The sequence below is a fragment of the Urocitellus parryii genome, chromosome 6 (genome assembly GCF_045843805.1).
Source record: "Urocitellus parryii isolate mUroPar1 chromosome 6, mUroPar1.hap1, whole genome shotgun sequence".
NCBI lineage: Eukaryota > Metazoa > Chordata > Mammalia > Rodentia > Sciuridae > Urocitellus > Urocitellus parryii.
In genome coordinates, this window is record NC_135536.1 from 104,580,214 (window position 1) to 104,594,261 (window position 14,048).

At 43.1% G+C, this 14,048-nt stretch overlaps 1 protein-coding gene across 2 annotated transcripts in view; it reads left to right on the forward strand.

Annotated features, from left to right (window-relative positions):
• The first annotated feature begins 1,259 nt into the window (after positions 1 to 1,259).
• Positions 1,260 to 14,048, forward strand: part of Fam81a (family with sequence similarity 81 member A) — a 49,612-nt gene continuing 36,823 nt past the window's right edge. For both annotated transcript variants that reach the window (XM_077799844.1, XM_026384849.2), the window contains exon 1: positions 1,260 to 1,329. The gene's annotated coding sequence lies outside the window, so the exon portion shown is untranslated. The remainder of the gene's footprint in view (positions 1,330 to 14,048) is intronic.

Below are 14,048 nucleotides of genomic sequence, written 5' to 3' on the forward strand. Positions count from 1 at the left end.
GTAGAGGGTCACATTTCTTTTTTCCTTCTTTTCTGTTTGTCTTAGATCTAAGCATAGTTTCTGGCACTTAGCAGGCATCCAATAAACACTGTTGACGGAATGAGTGTTACAGATGCTTTAACCCCTTGTTGGGGGTATTATTCTATTATAAAGGCAAGGAAATAGCCTCAGAATACCAAAGACAACACACAAATATCTGCTGAAGCAAGGTTTCCAAGACGGCTCTGCCTGACTCCACAGCTCTTCCTACTGTGTCACACTCCTTATCCAAGATTGGAGAGGCTCAGGCGGGTGGGGAGACAGACAGGAGGACCCGCGCTGGGTAAGTAGGAGAGAGTCTCCACGAAAGAGGTATGAACCAGACGCAGCGAGGCGGGCAAAGGTGGGGGTCTACCGCTCCGCTGAAATCCCGCCCATGGAGAGGAAGCGAAATTATGAGTGGATGGGTTTGTGCATCCTGCCGAGAATCCGTCATTGCGAGGAAGGTGGAAAGAGTTAGGATGCTCTGGGAGGAGGATGAGGCAGAGGAGAGAAGGAAGGGCTGGCAAGAAGAGGGGTGTAGCATTCTTCCTTGCGTCGTATCTTGCCCAGAAACGTGACCCTGGGTCCTCGCTGGGGATGTCAGGGTGATTCGTTAAAAGGCACTTGGTGCCCAGGGTGTTCGTTTACCTGTACAGGTGAGGCATCAGCGCGCGAGCCGCTAACCAGACCGTGACCTCGTCGACTAACTTCTCCCCCATCTGAGGAGGAGCGGGCAGTTAGTTATTTTTTTGTGGGGAAGAGATTTAATAAATAAGGGATGTTAGGGCTTTGGGGAGAATTACAGTGCAAACGCCATGGCTTAATCAGGCACCATTTCAACACCTAACTCTACATTCAAGTCAACCCGTCCTACAACAGGATTTATTTTCCAATAAGCGAAATCCCCGCCCGCCAACTCCGAGGCGCTTGGATGCTAGCTCTGTGGGAAACAGCAGCGATGAGGAGAGGCTATTTTGGGTGTGGGAAGGAGGAGGGAGGAGGGGCGGCGCCGCCGGGCTGGGCGCGGGTGCGCGGGGAAAGCCTCCAGCTCGGGCTGCCACGGCAACCGCGTCCAGGCAACGCGCCCGGAAGCGGCTCGGGCTGCGCGCGGCGGCTCGCGCCCCTCGGGAGCCGCGAACCCTGCCGGGCCGCGCGCGGGGCCAGGCGGCAGGCGCGCGCTGATTGGACGGCGCTCCCCGCGGCGCGGGCCCGCAGCCGGGCGCCCTGCACAGCCCGCGCCAGTGGCCGCCGCACCCAGCCGCGCCGGCGAGGATATGGGCAGCCGCGGCGCGCCCGCCCCCCGCGCCGGTGAGTGCCGCGCCCCGAGCCCCCGGCCGGCCACGCTCCGGGTCCCGGCAGCGGGCGCTCCCTGGGACCGCCGGTGACCTTGGGGCCCCAGCTTAGTAGATAGGCATGGGGAAGAAAGAGAGCTGCGCGTGGCCCTTGTGACATGCTGCGGGCTAGAGGGTTAACTGCATGCTGACGCGAAGGGGAGAAGTTGGGCACAGAGCGCAACTGGCATTGCATTTTCGCGGGGGTTGCATGCTAGCAAACCAACAGGCCGGGAGAGACTGTTTGGGGGCGCTGGGGTGGTCTACAGATTGCTACCGGTAAGGGCGAGTCAGCTGTCCCACTACTCAGAGCTGAGTGACCTTGGGCAGGTTAATCATTCTGTTCCCTCGCGGCTTTTCTTTTTCTCATCTTTGAAAAGAAGGACTCAGGTTCTTTGCATTGTACTGTGAGCTGAGAAAGGGCCCCAAAGTACGGTTTTGCGGGTACTGTATATACAAGGCTTAACCATATTAATTTTACTAGGGGTTTTTGTTAATTGATTCCCAAAACGGCAAGAAATGGAAGTGGAAGGTTAGTAATGGAGAAAGCAGTCGTGGTCTAGAGAGGGCTTGCTAAAATGCACAGGTTAAAACCCTAAGGTGCCCTAACATAGTGAACAAAATCAGGATTAATGCTCCCGGAGTACTTCTTTCCTGAAGTTGATCTAATAGAAAACTTTGTGTTTGAACAGGTAAAATCAATCCCAGTAGTGGCAGGCAGCAGCAAATTAAGTGAGTCATTTCTTCAATGTGCATGAGGTTTTGTGTGTGTGTGCGTGTGTGTGACAGTGCGCACGCGCAAACCCTCAGCTTAAAATCTGTATGTCAGTGTTAGAAATTATTTCATAAGAATAATCAGAATAATTATTTGAATCCACAGAGCTGTAACTCTCTCAGAAGCAGGGACAAACATTTGCAGCTTATTCTTTCGATAAGAGGTCTGTGAGTGTAAATATGTTCTTTATTGAGAACCTTTCCTAGGATTTGCGAATAGTATCTGTCATGAAGTGTGTATGTGTGTGTAGGGGGTTGCCAAATAGGCTGTGGTACTTCTTTTACTTTAGCGCTAGTTAGTACTAAAAAAAGATACTCAGGCCCCTTTCCATATTCTGCTTCCATAAACCTTCTCCTGAGAGGGAAAGAAGAAGTGTTCTGGATTCCTCTCACAGATCCCTTGGGATGCATGCCCCTTTTGACTTTCTGCTTCAAGGATGCCCTTGATAGTCATTCAAATTTGATTTTATCTGTATAAAAATATGAGTTAGGAAGATAAAGTTGTTAATATTAAATAAGCTTCTGCAAGCTTGTTTACCTGAGGGCTTAATAATCTTTAATGGTTTGCATCTTAGAAATCTGATAGCATTCAAATAGGAAAATCTTTACTGTTCAGAAATTCAACCACTAAACCCTACAAACTCTTCAATGAACTATATCTCATTGTACTTGGAACCCTCATAGCAAACTGGTCTTCCTCTCTCTGCAGGGCACTGACCTGCATGACTCCAGACTGCCTTTCAGTGTCTTTTTTCTTGCACCCTGCAGCCATACTTTTTTATTTTTTGCTGAGCCTATCTTTTTTCTCTCCCCTCACATCAGAGCCTGAGTGAACAACTCTACTCAGAAGAATCCTCTCTACTGTCCTCTCCATTGCACCAGAAGGGGATGTTCTTCCCCTTGCTCCTTAGTGCCACCTCATTCCCAGCCAAGTCTTCTCTTAGAAAGTAGTTCTGTTTTCCCAGTACCTTCCTTCTTATCTTCTGGTTTCTTTCTTATCTTAAACCTGGTGGCTCCTCAGAATTACCTGGAACATTTTGAAAAGCCTGGCCTGTTAGACTCTGTTAAATATACCATATTAGAATCATGAGGATGAGTGAGACCTAAAAGATCCTTATTTTATAACAAACCCCAAAAGAAGGAGGAGTGATAGGGGAGGGAGAGAGAAAACAGAGTTTCCTGGATGGTTCTGATGTTCACTCAGGTTTGGGAATCACTTCCCTTGATGCCACAAAAGAATAAGAAACAGTGGGAGCAGCTAGCTTCTTTCCCTTCTCTGTCTTGTCTGTTGCTAGTGACTTTGTGGATACGTTGAGGCTCTTTTAATTCATTGACTTTGAAGTTCTTCAACATTAACTTCTATGGTTCAGTTTTCATTCTACTTCAACTGCTAATATCTTGGACCTATTTAGACTTGGGAATTTTTCTACCTTCAAGAGCTGAAACTTGGACTTCTGCCACCTACTGTGCCCTATTTTAACCATCACTCTGGTCCCTAAATCGCTTGCTGTTCCAAAGCTTCAGCCCCTCATGGCTCCATTTTTCCACTTGGAATGTATAGGTAGGCAGCCATTTCAGTTCTGTCTGGAATCAAGAATCCTTTGTCTTAACATTTTGGGCTTCTCATATTCTAGTCCTCAATCCAAAATCATCCTTGTTATCTGTATATTCTTCTCCCATCCTACAAGTTATCCAGGAGAAAAATCACAAAGACCTTCAGACTAGTTACTGTTGCAAATTATGCTGGTTCTAATTTCACTGAGATCTTGCTTGTCTATGAACCCCCCCCCCCCAAAAAAAAAGCACCATTTATTAACTCTGTCTGCATCTATTTAGAGGTTGAATGCCATATCTTTCCATTACTTAAACTTCGAGGTACTTCCATTTCAGGAAGTAGCTCCTTTTTACTGTTAAGATTAAGGATGTCTGCAGTCTAGTTTACTGTCCTTACCTCAATGTAAATTCCCACTGCACCCTCCTCAGTACCTCTGAACACTTTTCTCTGCTTCTCTCTGTCCTTTATCTTCTCTTTCTCCATGGAAGAAAATGTCTACAAGTCCCTTCACTAAGATTAGCCCACATATACCATACTGTCCATTCTCTGGACTTTGTTCCTTCCTTCTTGCCCCTTTTGGGAATTTTTTTCCAGTTGTTATTCCCTTTCTCTGTTTTTATTTTGGTCCCTCCTTCCTCTGCTCCAGCCCTCACTACACCATGTATTCAGGACATCTTTCGTATAACAAATCCTGCCAGAGTCCTCACTCTGTCCAATAAAACTTTCAGTGGTGAGAGAAAATACTGGATTGTCCACATGGTAGTCATTGACCCATATGTGACTACTGAACTTGCAAAATGGGTCTTGCTTTGTAATTTAGGTTAAATTTAAGAAAATTTACATTCACGGGGCTGAGAGTAGGGTTCACCGATAGATCACATGTTCAGAGTGCATGAGGCCCTGTGTTCGATCCCCAGCACCCTTGCCCCACACAATTCGAGTAGTCACATGGGGCTATTTGCTGGCATATAGGACAGCACAGTCCTCTACTCTGTTGCCCTGTCCAACTCTCTTCAAGTTTCTCCCTTTGACTGCCCACTTGTCTCTCTGGCTTCACTCTTACTTTCTGTTGAATCTCCTCCCTGAAGGGCTCCAGCAGGGGTGTTTTGGCAGCAGATCTGAGCCTGTGCTGTCCAGAGCTCCTGGATGTGCCCTTCTCCCCTGCATTTGCTGCCTGTGTCAGCCCTCCTTCTGTGCTTCTCTTTTTCCCTGTCTCTAAGGCCTGGCTCTCCAGGTCCCACTCAGACCTCCTTTGTTCCTTTCTTCTTCTGGCCTCTAGGAGTGGGGATTCGGTGAGACTCTGTCCTTGTCTGTTTCTCCTCCTTTCCTGGCCTCCTCCCTTCTGCCTCCCAGCTTCAATCTCACTGCCAGCCCCTGATAGCCAAGAGGAGTGGGCACTTTCCCTGTGCTGCCCTGGGAGCCTGGTTCATCCGTGTTACCCTTTAGTGCTCCATCCGTCTCTGTGTGGCCAGCTCTTCTTATTGCTGTCATATAGTGAGGATCCTGGAGTAGAGGGGAGTAGAATAAGCCAAAGGGGGGGCATGCTTTTGGGGAGCAGATCTGGGAAAGGAACTCTGGCATCATTCTGACCTTAGAGCCCTGGTTTCAGCCCTGATTTGCTCAGCTCCTCAACCCCTTCTCTCAAATTCCATTCAGAATTTAATACCAGAAAGCCTGACTGTTTTGTCATCTGGCTTCCATAAGCATTTTTCCTGTTTCTTAATTGTTTACTTTGAAAAAAATTGAGATTTACAGGAACATTTCAAGAATAATTTAAGTAATTCTGATATACCTTTCAACAAAATTCAATAAATATTAGCTTTGTACTACACTTGCTTCGTCTTTCTTACTCTATCACATTCTCTCATTCTTGGAATCTATATACATCACATATGTGTCCGTATACACACATACAGATGTCGAAATTTTTCCTTGAACCATTTCAGAGTAATGTAGACATGATATACCTTTATCCTCCTAAATACATAAGGGAATATTTCTTTCTTAAAAAAGGTCATTTCTTGTATAACAAGTGTCAAAATCAGGAAACTAAGATTGATTCAGTCCTGTTATCTAAGCTACAGACCTTATTCAGGTGTCACCAATTGTCCTAATAACATCCTTTATACAAAAAGAGGGGAAGAAAGATCTCAAAACTGAAAAACCAAAACCAAAAAGATTCTGTCCAGGAGTCCATCCAGGATCCTTGTTACATTAGTTGTTATGCCTCTCTGGTTTCCTTTAATCTAGACTATTTTCCCGGTTGTTCTGTTTTTTGTGACCTTGACCTTGACACTTTTGAAGGGCACAGGCTGATTGTTTTGTAGGATGCCCTTTTCCTCCTCCTTTTTTTGTTTTTTTTTTTAAGATACTGAGAGTTAAACTTAAGAGTGTTCTACCCCTGGCCTACTTCTTCCCTAGCCCTTTTTATTTTTTATTTTGGGACAGGGTCTTGCTACATTTCAAAGACTGGCCTCAAACTTGTGATCCTCCTGTCTCAGCCTCCCAAGTCACTGGGATTGTAGGCATGTGCTGTTGCACCTGGCTGTAGGGTGCCACTCACTTGGGCTTGCCTGTGTGTTCTCCTGAGTGGCCCTGTGGTGCCCTTGCTGATGGTTTAGAGCTGACATTCTCTGCCCTTGGGGTTAAGCTTTCTGCTCTTCTTTCCTCTCCCACATCCAGTTGTCATCTAGTGCGAGGTGCAGTCTCTCTCAACTTGTTTCTTCCTTCTGTTCCTGCTGTCTCTCCTGTTTCTAGCAATCGTGGAGTGAGGGCCTCTGCACACGGGCCACACTCAACTCTTCCAGCCTTACCTCCGCTATTTACCTGCTGATTTCCACTAGTCAGTATTTCCTCTGCTTTGTCCCCTCTTCATCTTTCCCCTTGCTGCCCTGAGTTCACTTAGCCCACCCCTTGGGACATCCGACTCAAATGCCTGCTCCTCAAAGGCTTTTCCTGATGCCCAGTTCAAACTGATCCAGCCATCCTTTTGTCCCATAGCCTTGGCTAGTTTGTTCCTGGAGCCCTTAGCAGCCTCTCCAGTCTTGCTTGGTGGTCTGCTACTGCTATTTCCCCGTTGAGTCAAAGCTCTTGCAGTGCAGGGACTGTGTCTTGTTCGGCACTGAAGAGTGTCAATGAATGTTTGTTGACTTGACTAAAGTATTTGGTTAAATCATGAAGTGAGCACACACAGTGACGGCAGAGCTGTCCACTACCATCCAGTCCTTGATGGAGGATGTCAGACCCGTGCCTTCCCCTTGGAGTCAGATGAGCATTGGTTCAAACTAGGATCTTTGAGGAAAGTGGTGGAAAATTTGGGAAGGTATTTCCATATTGTAAGTGGGAAAAATGATTTCCCCTGATGATATCTTAATTTTGTGTTTATGTCAAGACAAAGAAAGAGCATATTTGATTAAGAAAATGAGTAGACAAACCTCACAGAGCATATTAAATATGGCCCATCTAGTTCTTCACACCCCAAATGAGCAGCTGAATGTGAGAGGAGCAGTTTCTCAGGCGTCCTCCCTTTGGAGCCCTAGCCACCTGTTCTTCGCATTGTCTGGCCTCCTGCTGTCCCTCCTCGGGCTCCCTCAGTGCTGCCTCTTCTCCTTAGCCTTCCCCTTGCTCATCCCCTCTTCTTCCTTATTTTCACTTTTCCTGCCTGTTCCTTCTGGTCAATATGCTTCTGTTTCCTCCCTTTCCCTACATTGGTTACTTCATTTTTGTCTGATCAGAAGTGGTTTTATGTTCCATGAATTTTTAATATGAAAGCAGGTATTTTTTTGAAAAAATAGGAAACTCAATTGTGTGTGTGTGTGTGTGTGTGTGTGTGTGTGTGTGTGTGTGAGAGCCTATTCAGTTGTCTTTTGTTGATTCTTTTCCATGGCTCAGTGGTTCTTGGTATTTTATTGACTTTTTACAGTGCAGGGGATAACCCAGGTCTTTCAGCATGCTAAGCAAGTGCACCACCCAACCCCTTTACTATTTTAAAGATGTAGTTATTGGTGATCATCAAATACCTGTTTCAGAAATAATCAGCTCTTTCTGGAACACCAGGAAAGTTACTGGGAATTTGCTGTTTGACAAGCTTCAAAAGACCTGAATTTTTTAGTCTCTGCTAAAGCAACATTTGTTCTTGAAGTTAAAAATCAGATTTTCGGATGGTGAGTGGTTGAGGTTGTGGGGAACTGCTGACGTCCCTCCTCAGGGTGTGTCTGCCCTTGCTGACTGGTGGTCAGCTCCGCCACCCCTAGTGCTTCTATGGAGATGTCCTCCCTGGACAAGGAACCGCAGAGGTGAAGACAGAGATCCTGCTGCTGCAGCTCAGAGTGGCTTCAATAAAGAGCGTGTTTGTGTGGGAGAGAATGTGTGGGGGTTGCTTTCGCATTATGGAATTCTTAAAATTGTTTAACCGGGAAGATGTTATTCAGAATCCCCTGGTGTCTTCAGCTTGTTTTTTTGTTTAGTTCAGATTTCTTTTTTTTTTTCCTGCATTTTTAATTATCTGTGGAAGAGCTCAAGAGTCCTCCCCTGCTCTCTCTAAATAGTTATAAAATTAATATGCTGCGCTCCAGTTGTGACTCCAAATAAAAGAGTCTCCTGGAGTCTCCCATGTGGGGCAGAGCAGTGCCACCACTCCCTCTGCATGTGAGGAAAGGGCACAGGCTGGGGCAGGGTCCTGGTTCAAGTCCACACCCTTGGCTTTCCCCTCAGCGATTCCACAAAGCCACAACTAGCATTTTGCCTGCACAACACAAAGTCGTGCCTTCCCCTCCCATGTGAGCCCTGGAGCATCTGGGGGTGTAGGTAGAGAGTTCAGTAGGTAGAGAGTTTATGCCGGCTTTAAATAATATTTTTTTCTGTTCTTGCTGTTTCATTTGGCAGATTCCCTTTTTAACATTTGGTAATGTGTCTTCTGTAATGCTAGAAAGAAAAGTTGCCAAATATAGCTGTTGATAAAAGTAATATTAAGACATTTCTTTTTTGGTGTGGGTGTGTGCACGTGTGTATGCCTGGGCCCGTTGCAGGGTGACCTCAAGCAGTCTGCCAAGTTCACAGCTGGAGGGGCACCTTGAGTCAGCCATCAATACGTCATTTGAGCAGAGCAACTCAATAATTAAAATGATGGGCCTTTCCAAATTAGAAAAACAAAAAGGCAAATGAACACATATTTATGAGCATCTGTGAAGAGGCACTCTGCAGGCTTACATAGGATGTGGTCCCTGCTGCCCTGAAGCAGCTCAGTTGGGGAGACATAATCCATGAAAAGTTCAAATAACAATAGAAGATTTAAATAGTATTTCAAAATAGCTGTTATTAATAGATTAGAACAAAAACCAGCCTGTTTTTACTGGGGTTCTTCTAGAAATGTTAATATTATTCTAAGCTGTGGAGAGTGGCTTAAGGCAACATCAATGGCTGTTCTTTGGGCTCCGGGGATTCATTTGTGAGTCTGTCTGTATGTGGCAGAGTCCACATGTATGTTACAGGATTACTGGATCCCTTCAGTTATGCAGTGACCACTGGTCTGGCTGGAAGACCATTGTAAATGTTTTAAGCATTTTGAAACCCATTTTTGTGAATCAAACACATTCTCTTCTTATCTTTCTATCTCCAATGGAGTTCCCTTTGTGAATGTAACAGAGTGGAGGGGAAAGGAAGCAAGTCTTACAAAGTAGAATCAGGTCATTTTTGCAAAGGACATTGGGAATATCTGCCTGGGACCCTGTGGAGGGATCATACCTTCCCTGGAACTAAGGCTTTTAGAAGGCTGGCTGGTGGCACTCCAGAGCCACTGTATCCGTGCCATATGCCTGATCTTCTTCTACAGGCAATCCAGGCTGCAATCATGACTTTGCTGAGGGTGACAGGCTCAAGCCTTATTATGTGCCCAGAAGAGAATGAGGTGAAGGTAAAAATTGACAGCACAGTTGTTTTAATTGAACCGTAAGCTCTTTCAGACTCAGAATTGGGCTGGTTTCTTGGTTTTGATAGCATTAAATGAGCACTGTCTGCATTTGTTGTTGTTCATTGGTCCATTCTTTTACTCAAGAAGTACCCCACTTATTAAAGTTCTGAAAATAAGGAAGAGCAGAATAAAAATGTACTCTGTGCCACTATTAACATTTTGACTTATTTCTTTCCACTATTTACAAAGATACTACTATAATAAATTTCCAGTGTGGAACTCCTGCCCTATCCTTTCCAAGATGGTAGAGGGATTTCTGGGTTGTTGGGGTAATGTAAGTTTGAAAAAGCATCAGTATATAACAGATGAATGGATGCTTCATCTGCCATTGGTCTAATATCCTTTGGTAAGGATACTCAGTACCTTAGAGGCCAGGGGTGGCCTTGAGGACTTACCAAAAAATTCCCTAGATCCATCTCACATCCATCATGCGTTCTACATCTCTGATTATGCAAACACAGGATATTTCATCCAGGATTGCTTATTTATTCTCCAAATTTCTATTCAGGGTTGGGGGGAGATGAGCTGCCTGTTAAGAAGGTAGCTATGTTTACTTGCCATTTTTGTTTGCTTGACACACAATTTGAAGTACTTAAAGCTCCTCTGGTGAGCAGTGGCCCTTCCCTTCGCTTCATCATGCTGGATATACTGGCCTTGCAAAGTAGGTATTGAGGCTTCAGTTGCACAGTCCTCCTCCTGCTCTCACCAAAAACAAATGGTATAGCCAGTTACTGACTACCCACACCACAGGGGAAACTCCAGAAATTTGGCATGGGAAGAGTGGAATGGTGTATAAGAAGGGGGAAAAGGAAATAGCATTAAAAGTAGCGTGAGTCCATGAAAGCATCCATGCTTGGAAAAGGGACAGGAGCTGGTGTGAGGAGTGGGGGAAGGCAGATAGTTGGTGTTCTGTGCACACAGTAGGACAGTGACTGCTTGGCTCTGGCCCTGGATCTCCTGCTCCAAACACTTCTGCTGGGTTAGGATCTGGTTGACTTCTCACTGTGGGGAGAAGGAAGGGAAGAGGAAGAAGAAAGTGGGGAATGGCAATAGTGGCATTGGTAGTGGTGGTAGAGAATTGGCAGGATTCTTTAAACATAAGTTAAAGTATTTGTACCACCTAAATTGCAAAGCCAAGGAGCAAAGCTTGGGATTCCAGACCCTGATTATGGTTGTATATAATACTGTAAATTCAATTTGTTTTGGTCTTAAACCTTGGCATTATAACTAGCATATAAATATTTCCTATGTTACTTCATAGTCTGTATAACCATAATTTTAATTAGCTATTGATATTCTATTGATAAATAGCTGTAGATGTCTTTGATAAATAGCCATTGATGCTCTAATTAGCTCCTCTTCTATTACTAGACACTTAGCCTGTAGCCACTTATAGAAATATTAACATCTAGTTAATATCATCTTATTAAGTATGGATAAAATGCTTTAAGGGTAGACATTTAGTGCAGATTAGTTACCATTGCCATGAAATTCCATTTGTGGGCCTAGAAAGTGTAGGGCAAGATTGAGTTCTGGGCATGTCCTGGAGAGTCTAATAGTGTGACAAAAATTTACATATTTTGTCATTTTTTAAAGTGGGAAATGGAAAAAGTAATTTTCTTTCTTTTTAAATAATAGAGTAGAAAATTGAGCTTAAGAAGTAAAACATCTGGGACTGGGGTTGTTACTTGGTGGTAGAGCATTTGCCTAGTATGTGTGAGGCCCTAGGTTCAATCCTTAGCACCATATAAAATAAATAAATAAAATAAAGTTACTGTGTTCAACTACAACTAAAAAATAAATATTAAAAAAAAGAAGTAAAACATCTGTCTGTTTATCTGACTCCCTCAGTATTCTGCTGATTCCCTCTAGCTCCAACTCAGAAAAAATCATAACCCTGGTTTGGTACTGGTTGTTTCCATGTTCACCTTCTTTACTTGTTATAGATTTGGCTTATTTTTGATATATTTTAAGATGGCATCATAGTGTCCATATCATTCTTTAATTTGCCTTTTTCACTTCATGTATTTGTGAGATTCTTTCAAATTTGGCTTGTAAATCTAATTAGTTAATTTTCAATACTGTTTATTATTTTATTATTTCATTGCATGAGTATGTCAGTAGGTTCACCAGTGGCCTAATGATGGGTGTCTGGCTCCCAAATGCATTTTTTGCTATTAGAAACAACACTATCTCAGAGGGCAGGCTGGGAAAAATAGGCTGGATTTGACTAGTGAGCACTATATGCATGTATGGGAATAGCGCACTGACCCACATTAACATACATAAATTTTACTGAACCATGTAAAATTTATGTATGTTAATCAGAAATAAAACAATTGTTAAAGAAACAACACTCTCTTAAGTATCCTTGTAAATGTGTCCTTATGAACATATTTGTGAAGTTTTTTGAGTAGTTCTCAGCAGTAGAATTTTGGGGTCATGGGATTTCTGCATCTTCAGCTTTAGTAGATATTGAGCATTGCTTTCCAAAGGAATGATACCAGTTCTCATTTTCATCTGGTGTTGCTGTTGTTCCATGTAGATTCTTGTCATTAGTTAATCTTATCAGACATGATTTTTGCCAATGCAGTGGAATGAAATGATATCTCTTGTGATTTTTCTCTGGTGGTAAATTAGATTCATTTTGTAATTTACTTTCACTGCCAGAACAGAAGTATGTATGAGTGGTACGAAAAAAACTTGTTAAAGTTCTTGTTGTTTTCAGTCTTCTTTTGATATATTTTAAGCAAGATATCCATTTGAAATTTGTGAAATGACTTAAAAATTAACTTATAAAATAGCTATTCTATTTCTAGTGAACAGAACTACATCCCAGGTGATTTGGTATCAGAATTGCAGCTAACTACAGCTGCCCACTGTTCTTCCTGCTGCTCTGAACTCTTAGGTTCTTGGAAACAGTTTATCTCTTCAAATTACCCAGTGCAGTGTAGCATGCTATAGTCCAGCTACCTGGGAGACTGAGGTAGGAGGATCATTTATATCCAGGAGTTTGAGATTAGTCTAGGTAGTGTAGCAAGATCCTATCTCAAAGTAAAAATTTTAAAAATTAAAAGAAGAAGAAAATTTGTTTTGACTAGACATGCTGTTATGTACCAATCCCCTTTCTTTTTTTTTTTAAATATTTTTTTAGTTGTAGACAGACACATTACCTTTACTTTATTTGTTTATTTTTATGTAGTGTGGTGGATTGAACCCAGTGCCTCACTCATGCTAGGCAAGCGCTCTACCACTGAGCCACAACCCTGTCCCCCAATCCCCTTTCTTATTGTATATTCATTTGCTGGTCAAAGTATAATTCAGTTGATCACACCCAGCATTATTAAATTACTTCAGTTTAGACACGTGTCCCTGAGATTCACTCATCCAGCAAACATTTGTCTGTCAGCTACTATGTGCCAGGTTTTGGGGATATGACTCTGGACAATATAGCTCCTCTTTGAGCAAACAGAACAGAGCCCCAGACTGACATTGAAACCAGCGTGAGTGTTTGCCTTGTTTCAGTCTCCCATGTCATTTTTACAGATCAGCTGGCTTATCACTTCTTGATTCTTCAAATCTAGCAGCATCTCATCTTAACTTGAATTTTGCATGTAGCTTATACTTTGCTCCATTTATTTCCACATACCTGAATCATTTTGTAGAACAAAGGGAAGGAAAACAACATGCCAAAAAGCTGAACTAAATCATGATTATAAACAGTATTTCAGTGTAAATGTCCATCAGTAAGGAGCTGGCTAACAATTATGATATATTTGTTTGGGGGACTATTTTGCCGTTATTAGAAATAGTGATATAGGGCTGGGGATGTAACTCAGTAGTAGAGTGATTGCTTAGCATGCCTGAGTCCCTGGGTTTAATACCCAGCACCCCCACCTCCCCAAAAAAGTGATCCGTATTTTTTTTTATAGCAACATCGAGAGATGGGTATAACAGTACAAGTTAGGAAATGCTGAGTACACTTATAGTGTGAAGTATGCTTTTATTATTTTAAGAGGAAAATTATATGTACCTGAGAGAGATTTTTTTTTAAAAAAAAGTAAATTGTTATAACATCAGCAATTTCTCTTTTTTTTTTCTTTATTGGTACTAGAAATTGAACCCAGAGCCTCAGGCATGCCAGGCAAATGCTCTACCGCTGAGCTATCCCCAGCCCCAACATCAGCAATTTCTGAGTGTCAGCTTTCACTTTATTTTTTATGTGTCCATGTAGGCCCTGAATCTTAATAATATTTTATTAATCACAGAAAAACCCTGTTTTTTAGTTCAAGAAGATGTGTTTCCCAAAATGTTCCAAATTTCTTCAAACAAAATACATGTTACAAATTGTTCTTTTCATGTGTGTGCTCTGGTTCCCCAATCACCAAATAACAGCACC